The 6,433-nt window shown below is 45.3% G+C and overlaps 1 protein-coding gene across 1 annotated transcript in view; it reads left to right on the plus strand.

Annotated features, from left to right (window-relative positions):
• RAPGEF2 (Rap guanine nucleotide exchange factor 2) overlaps positions 1–6,198 on the plus strand; it is a 339,240-nt gene extending 333,042 nt beyond the window's left edge. The window contains exon 32 of the transcript XR_008617729.1: positions 6,078–6,198. The gene's annotated coding sequence lies outside the window, so the exon portion shown is untranslated. The remainder of the gene's footprint in view (positions 1–6,077) is intronic.
• Positions 6,199–6,433: the final 235 nt, after the last annotated feature.

Here is a 6,433-nt window from a genome sequence, read left to right on the forward strand (position 1 = left end):
TCCCAGGGGGCTGTAATAATTAGATGGATTATTGTACAAAACGTGTTTAGAACAGGGGTGGGGGACACAGAATGAGCTCTTGACGTACACTACTGAGGAGGAGGATGCCGATGACAGCACTTAGAACTTGTCAGCCGACAGCACAGTTGGGGTTCACCTAATTCAGTAGTTTCCAATGTTCTCCATGTATCAGAATCACTTGGAGGGCTTGTTCAAACACAGGTTTAGCCTCCAGAGTTTCTGACTCAGTAGATCTTGGCTGGAGCTTGAGAATTTGCATTTCTGATAAGTTCCCAAGTGATGCTGATATTGCTGGGTGTGTCATCCCACCTCGAGGACCGCTGGTCTAAACGTTTCCTTTTCCATGGAAATCACAGGTTACGACTGGCCAGTGCCCTGTAGTTAGGGTGTAGCAGAGGTAGAATTATATCCAGAATCAATATACCCAGTCCGCCGGTCTTCTCACTGCTCGTAGCACCTGCAGTGATCATGTCAGCATTGAAATGGCTTCTTCAGAGCTGATACCACCTGCAGAGGATAAAAATATTTTGTTTGTATTAAGATTTTTTGAATGTGGCTAATAGCATGTGTAACATCGGAATCAGCACATTGGTTCTGTGAATTCCTGCAGGTAATTACTTTTATGGAATAATTCCTGGTTGTACATTTCTCTTTTCCAGCACTCCTGGGGATATCTGAAATAAAAGGCAAGTAATTTTACCGTAAAGTTTAATTAAGAGAAAATACTATGTAGCATATATCAAACTTTAACGTGCCCTATGGATGGGAGTCATGAGGGGTCCTGGCTCACCTGAGACTGTGGAGCACATCACGTCACCTGCAGTTATTGGAGTGCTGTTCCTTTCCGCACCGTCGTCTGAGACATTGGAGCCTTCTTGCTTCTGGACTTATCCTCCCAACTTTCTCCATCCTCCCGGCAGGTGTGGCGTCCAGCTCCCTTCCCACCCCCATCACATGCCCAGCACTCACTCTGAATAAGCCTCCCCGGGGACCAGGTGCTCTCCCCTTCTTTCTCTCTTCCTCCACTTGCATGTGGCATGTGCTGAGTCTTAGGAAAAACCAGAACTACACTTGCTAAATTGTACTCCTCTCTCTGTTGACAAAAGGTCAGTGTTGAAGGTCTCTTTTCACTTCTTCCTGGAGAGCCACCTTCAGTTCTTTCAGTGTCTCTCCCCCTCCGGCCTCCCTCCGAGGACCTCATGCTACGGCATATTTCTCCCCTGCAGCTGCCTTACATAAAGTGGATCTTTCTAGTGAGCGTGAAAAAAGGCATGAGCTTACATTTTACGATGGTTCAGCTTCTTATTTGAAATCAGAGCAGATGGTGATTGAGGAGTCAGAGGGTGTAATTTTAAACTGTGCTGAATGGCCCAGGCTGGGTGAAGGGGACTGGGGACGGAGAGAAGAATCTCGGGGTCCCCACCTCCCTGATCGATCATTAGCTGCTTTGACTTCACCTGACTCCTCTTTTTTCTTGCCTCACGATGTATACAAAGAAGAACTGACAAAAGAACTGGCTAAATAATTTGCAGGGCCCCATGCAAAATGAAAATGCAGAGCCCCTTATTCAAAAATCATTAAGGATTCAAGGTGGTAATAGCAGAGTGTGACTGAGCGCGGGCTCTTCTGATGGTGCCTTAAGTGACTGCACAGGTTGTATCCCTTGAAGCCAGTCTTGGGTGACAATCAGAGCCTGTGACCATGTGTAACACTAGCTCCTGGGCCAAAGTCTTCAGGTACACTTTCCTTTTCTACTTTGTGCATGACACCCAGTCAGACCTTTCTGCTGTTCCACCTTATTTGCCTTGAGCTTGGTCAACTAGAAGGACTTGGGGCCGCTACGGCCATGGTCCTTAAATTGCAGCCTAAAGGGCCTTCAGGGCCGAACAGTCACCTATAACATCATAACTATTGTCCAGACTTAACACCGTCAGCTGGAAACGGTTCCTCAGGAAGCAACAGTGAAAAAGACCATAGTCTTAAGACAAAGATCTGCTCAGACTCTTATCTTCCTAAAGCATGGAAGGGGATTTTTAAAATTAATTTTTATTGGAGTTTAACCGCTTTACGATGTTGTGTTCGTTTCTGCTGTGCAGCAAAGTGAATCAGCTCTACGTACACATATATCCCCTCTTCTTTGGATTTCCTTCCCATTTCGGTCACCACAGAGCAGTGAGTAGAGGTCCCTGAGCTGTACAGCAGGCTCTCATGAGTCCTCTATTTTATGCATAGCAGAGTATGTATGTCAAAGGGGATTTTGCACAGTGTGCTCTCTGAGTCAACAAAGACTGAGCAAAATTCTTGTCTCAAAATTTTACAGCAACGAATGCATAGGCTTTTTGTCCTTCCTCTAGCAAAGCACCGCAGAAATGCCCAAAGTCAAGGGAGGGAGGGGAGCCCGTGAAGGTGATATGAATGGCGATGGTAACATCCTCTGGCGCTCACAGTGTCCAGGAGAGAGGCTGGACCCTTGTCCTTCTCAGACAGGGCCCTGAAGTTTAGCAGAGAAAGAACCAAATACAAAGCCTGCTGGTACGCGGGCTGACTCCGTGGTTGTGCCGCTGGCTCCCAGCTCTAGGAGTTTCAGGAGGTGCGGGTGGAAAGCAGTCTCTTACGGGGTTTTATAAAATGATAAAATTAATTCCAAAGGCCACCTGAGATCATATATCTTGATTCTGTTGTCCAGCCCACCAGTCATGTTCGTTGTAACTTATTTTTTTCTGAAGTAAGAAGCAGTCCACATAAGATATGGATGTTTATTTTCCCTGAATTTTAAAATAGTTCCTAAAACAGTTTTACAGAATGAAAACAAGATGTTTAGAGCCGAGTCCACTGTTTTGTGAGCTACAGACAATCAGAGCCTTGATTTCATTGTTTGTGTAAAGGCATAAATTGGAAGGAAGGAATGAAAGGATGGAGGAATATTTAGTTTGGTTAGAAGAAGGGCCAGGATCCCATCTGAATATTCTCCTGATCCCACTGAATTATTCCAGTATATTCCAGGATGAGAAACATGGAGAGGAAGACCCAAGGCATCCTGGAGGAGGTCGGTGGAAAGGCTCAGGATGGGGGGTTCTCTGCAGTCAAAGGCAGCTCTCAGAGACTGAGCGTCCTCAGAGCAAAAAGTGCCTCCACTGTTGTTGTTTTTACCCCTGATATGGCTTCTTTCCCCAGTGGGGCCTCAGTGCCATTGGGTGAATGAAAGGAAATTATCTTTAGAGTATTTTAATTGAATTACCATACACTGTGGTGAGGGCTGGAACACTCCATAACCAGCTACGTTCGCCAACCTTGGCAGTTTATCTGCAGTTTCAATTCACAGGTCAGGTTTTAATCTCTGCAGGTTAGTTACGGTCTCTACCATCTCAGCAAAGTCCACAACCGTACGTAACCTGTAAAAACAGCCGAGACAGCAGAGCCAGTCGCCAGGAAGAAGGGGGATGTAAAATGCTGGAGTTTTTCTTAAAAATGGTGTGTGACATTATCATGACACATATTTTAGTCTTAAAAATGTGCAATGGATCCTAGTATATCGTAGTAATTATTTCATTCTGATACTTCTGGGGTTTATTCTATGTTTTTTAAAATTAATTTTTATTGGAGAGGGATTAAAGACCTAAATGTAAGACTGGATACTATAAAACTCTTAGAGGAAAACACAGGCAGAACAGTCTCTGACATAAACTGCAGCAAGATCTTTTTTTGATCCACCTCCTAGAGTAATGAAAATTTAAAAAAAATTAACAAATGGGACCTAATTAAACTTAAAAGCTTTTGCACAGCAAAGGAGACCATAAACAAAATGAAAAGACAGCCCATAGAATGGGAGAAAATATTTACAAATGAAGTGATCGACAAGGGATTAATCTCCAGAATATACAAACAGCTCATGCAGCTCAATAGCAAGAAACACACAACCCAATCAAAAAATAGGAGGAAGACCTAAATAGCCATTTCTCCAAAGAAGACATACAGACGGCCAAGAGGCACATGAAAAGATGCTCAACATCACTAATTATTAGAGAAAGGCAAATCAAAACTACAATGATTTATCACCTCACACCGGTCCGAATGTCTATCATCAAAAAATCTACAAACAATAAATGCTGGAGAAGATGTAGAGAAAAAGGGAAACGTCCTGCACTGTTGGTGGGAATGTAAATTGATGCAGCCACTATGGAGAACAGTATGGAGGTTCCTTAAAAAACTGAAGATAGAAATACCATAAGACCCAGCAGTCCCACTCCTGGGCATATACCCTGAGAAAACCATAATTCCGAAAGATACATGCACACAATGTTCATTGCAGCACTATTTACAACAGCCAGGACATGGAAACGACCTAAATGCCCATTGACAGAGGAATGGATACAGAAGATGTGATACATATATATATACAATGGAATATTACTCGTCCATAAAAAAGAATGAAATAATGCCATTTGCAGCAACATGGATGGACCTAGAGATTGTCATACTGAGTGAAGTAAGTCAGGCAGAGAAAGACAAATATCATATGACATTGCTTATATGTGGAATCTCTATGCTGTATGTTTTTGAATCTAGATCTAACTGAAATTTTGCTTTAAAGAATGAAATAGGGATCCAGCATTATTTTATAGTAATTGTTTTGTTGTGTTTGCATCATTATGCTTTGTTTGGTTTACAGGATTTAATTGTTTTGACCTTCATATTATCTGTAATTAATGTCTGGTTCCCCTGGATCTCCTGGTTTAGCTGTTTTGATTGCACCAATTGTCAATTAAGCAAGCTACGAAAAAGCAAAGGAAACATAAAACACACAAAAACAATAAAAAAACAAAAAACAACAAAAACCCACAAAAAAACAAAGAACAAGAACAAGAACAAGCCACAAAACAACAAAAAAGTAAAAATAGAAAATACATTACAAAATTCAAAAAGGAATAAATAAATACAAAATTAAAAATAATAAAAGCAACAACAACTGAACCAAATGAAACAAACAAAATAAAGAATAATGGTAATAAGAATCTTTTCCTGGGGCCTCCGCTGCCAGCGTCCTTGTCCTCACAGTGAGCCACGGCCAGCCCCCACCTCCCCAGGAGGCCCTCCAATGTCTCTAGGTCGGTGTCTGGAACTGCTGTGGGCACGGTGGGGGCTGCTCAGACTGTGACGTGGCCCGACCCCCATGTGTACTCACCCCCAGAGTCCACTGCTGCTAAGGTTAGACGAGACTTGGTTGTGAGAGCACTCACTGTCCAGTCAGATAGTCCATGGATGCAGGGTTTACCAAGCCAGTCTCGGGGATTTAATCCACGGCGTGTGCAGCTGCAAGGAGAGATTTCCGTCCCTCTTCCTTGGTCGCACCGCCCCAGGGGCTCAGCTTCGGTTTTGCCCCCACCTCTGCATGTGCGCCACTCTCAGGTGTCTGTTCCATGCCCAGGCGAGAGGGGGCATAAGCAGCGGCTGACTAGGGCTCACTTACGCGCTCAGGTCGGGGAGGGGTACCGCGGCCACAAGGGGGTGTGTGTGAGTTGCTGCAGTGGCGGGGACTATCAGGCAGCTGTGACAGACTGGGGCGCACTTGCTCCGGTGGGAGTCCCTCCCAGTGCCCATGGAGGCAGGGGTTGGCGTGTGGGGAGGTGGCAGCCCTGCCCCTTGTGCAGCACTCAACGACGGCGCCTCATTTCCTAGGCAGACCACGCTTCCCCTAGGGGCATTCCTGGCCCCAGAGCCCCTCCCTCCCGTCCCCTCTGTTGTAACCACGCAGCCAACAGCCGTCCTCTCCCCAGATCCGCTCTCCTAACCCCACGCTTTAGCACTCAGCCCCCGCCAGCATCGGTGGCTTCCTGTCTCAGGCAGGGGCACCCAGGGCTGATTCCCAAGGAGGCTTTGGCATGGGTGGCGCTCAGGACCTAGGAGCCTGTGCAGGCGGAAGAGGCCTCGGCTTCTTCCGGGGACCTCCCCTCACCTTCAGCTTCCCACCAGGGCTGCTGGTCCCTTCCCGATTCCTCTTTTCTTTTTTCTTTCTTTCATCCTACCCAGTGGTGAGGGGATTTTTCTTGTCCTTTTAGGTGTCCGAAGTCTTCCGCTGATGTTCAGCAGGTGCTCTGTGAGAACTGTTCCATTTGTAGATGTGCTCCTGACGTCCTTGTGAGGAGAGACGAATTCCGCGTCCTCCTATTCCACCGTCTTGACTTCTCCCCCTCGGTAAGCTGCAGATATATAACAAATGTTTGTTGAATGAGCAAATGAGCTAAACATCTGATCTGATTACTTTTTCACTGAAATAGGTTGTCTGATCTAATTAGCTACACTGACTCTTTGGCTTTTGTTATTCTGTTAACCCATCTGTGGACTCGGCAAGAGGAAGCAGTGTTTTCTGTTTATCTGCATGATGTTTGTTTGGTGGATTCTTGCTTTACTTAAA

The sequence above is a fragment of the Physeter macrocephalus genome, chromosome 7, assembly GCF_002837175.3.
Source record: "Physeter macrocephalus isolate SW-GA chromosome 7, ASM283717v5, whole genome shotgun sequence".
NCBI lineage: Eukaryota > Metazoa > Chordata > Mammalia > Artiodactyla > Physeteridae > Physeter > Physeter macrocephalus.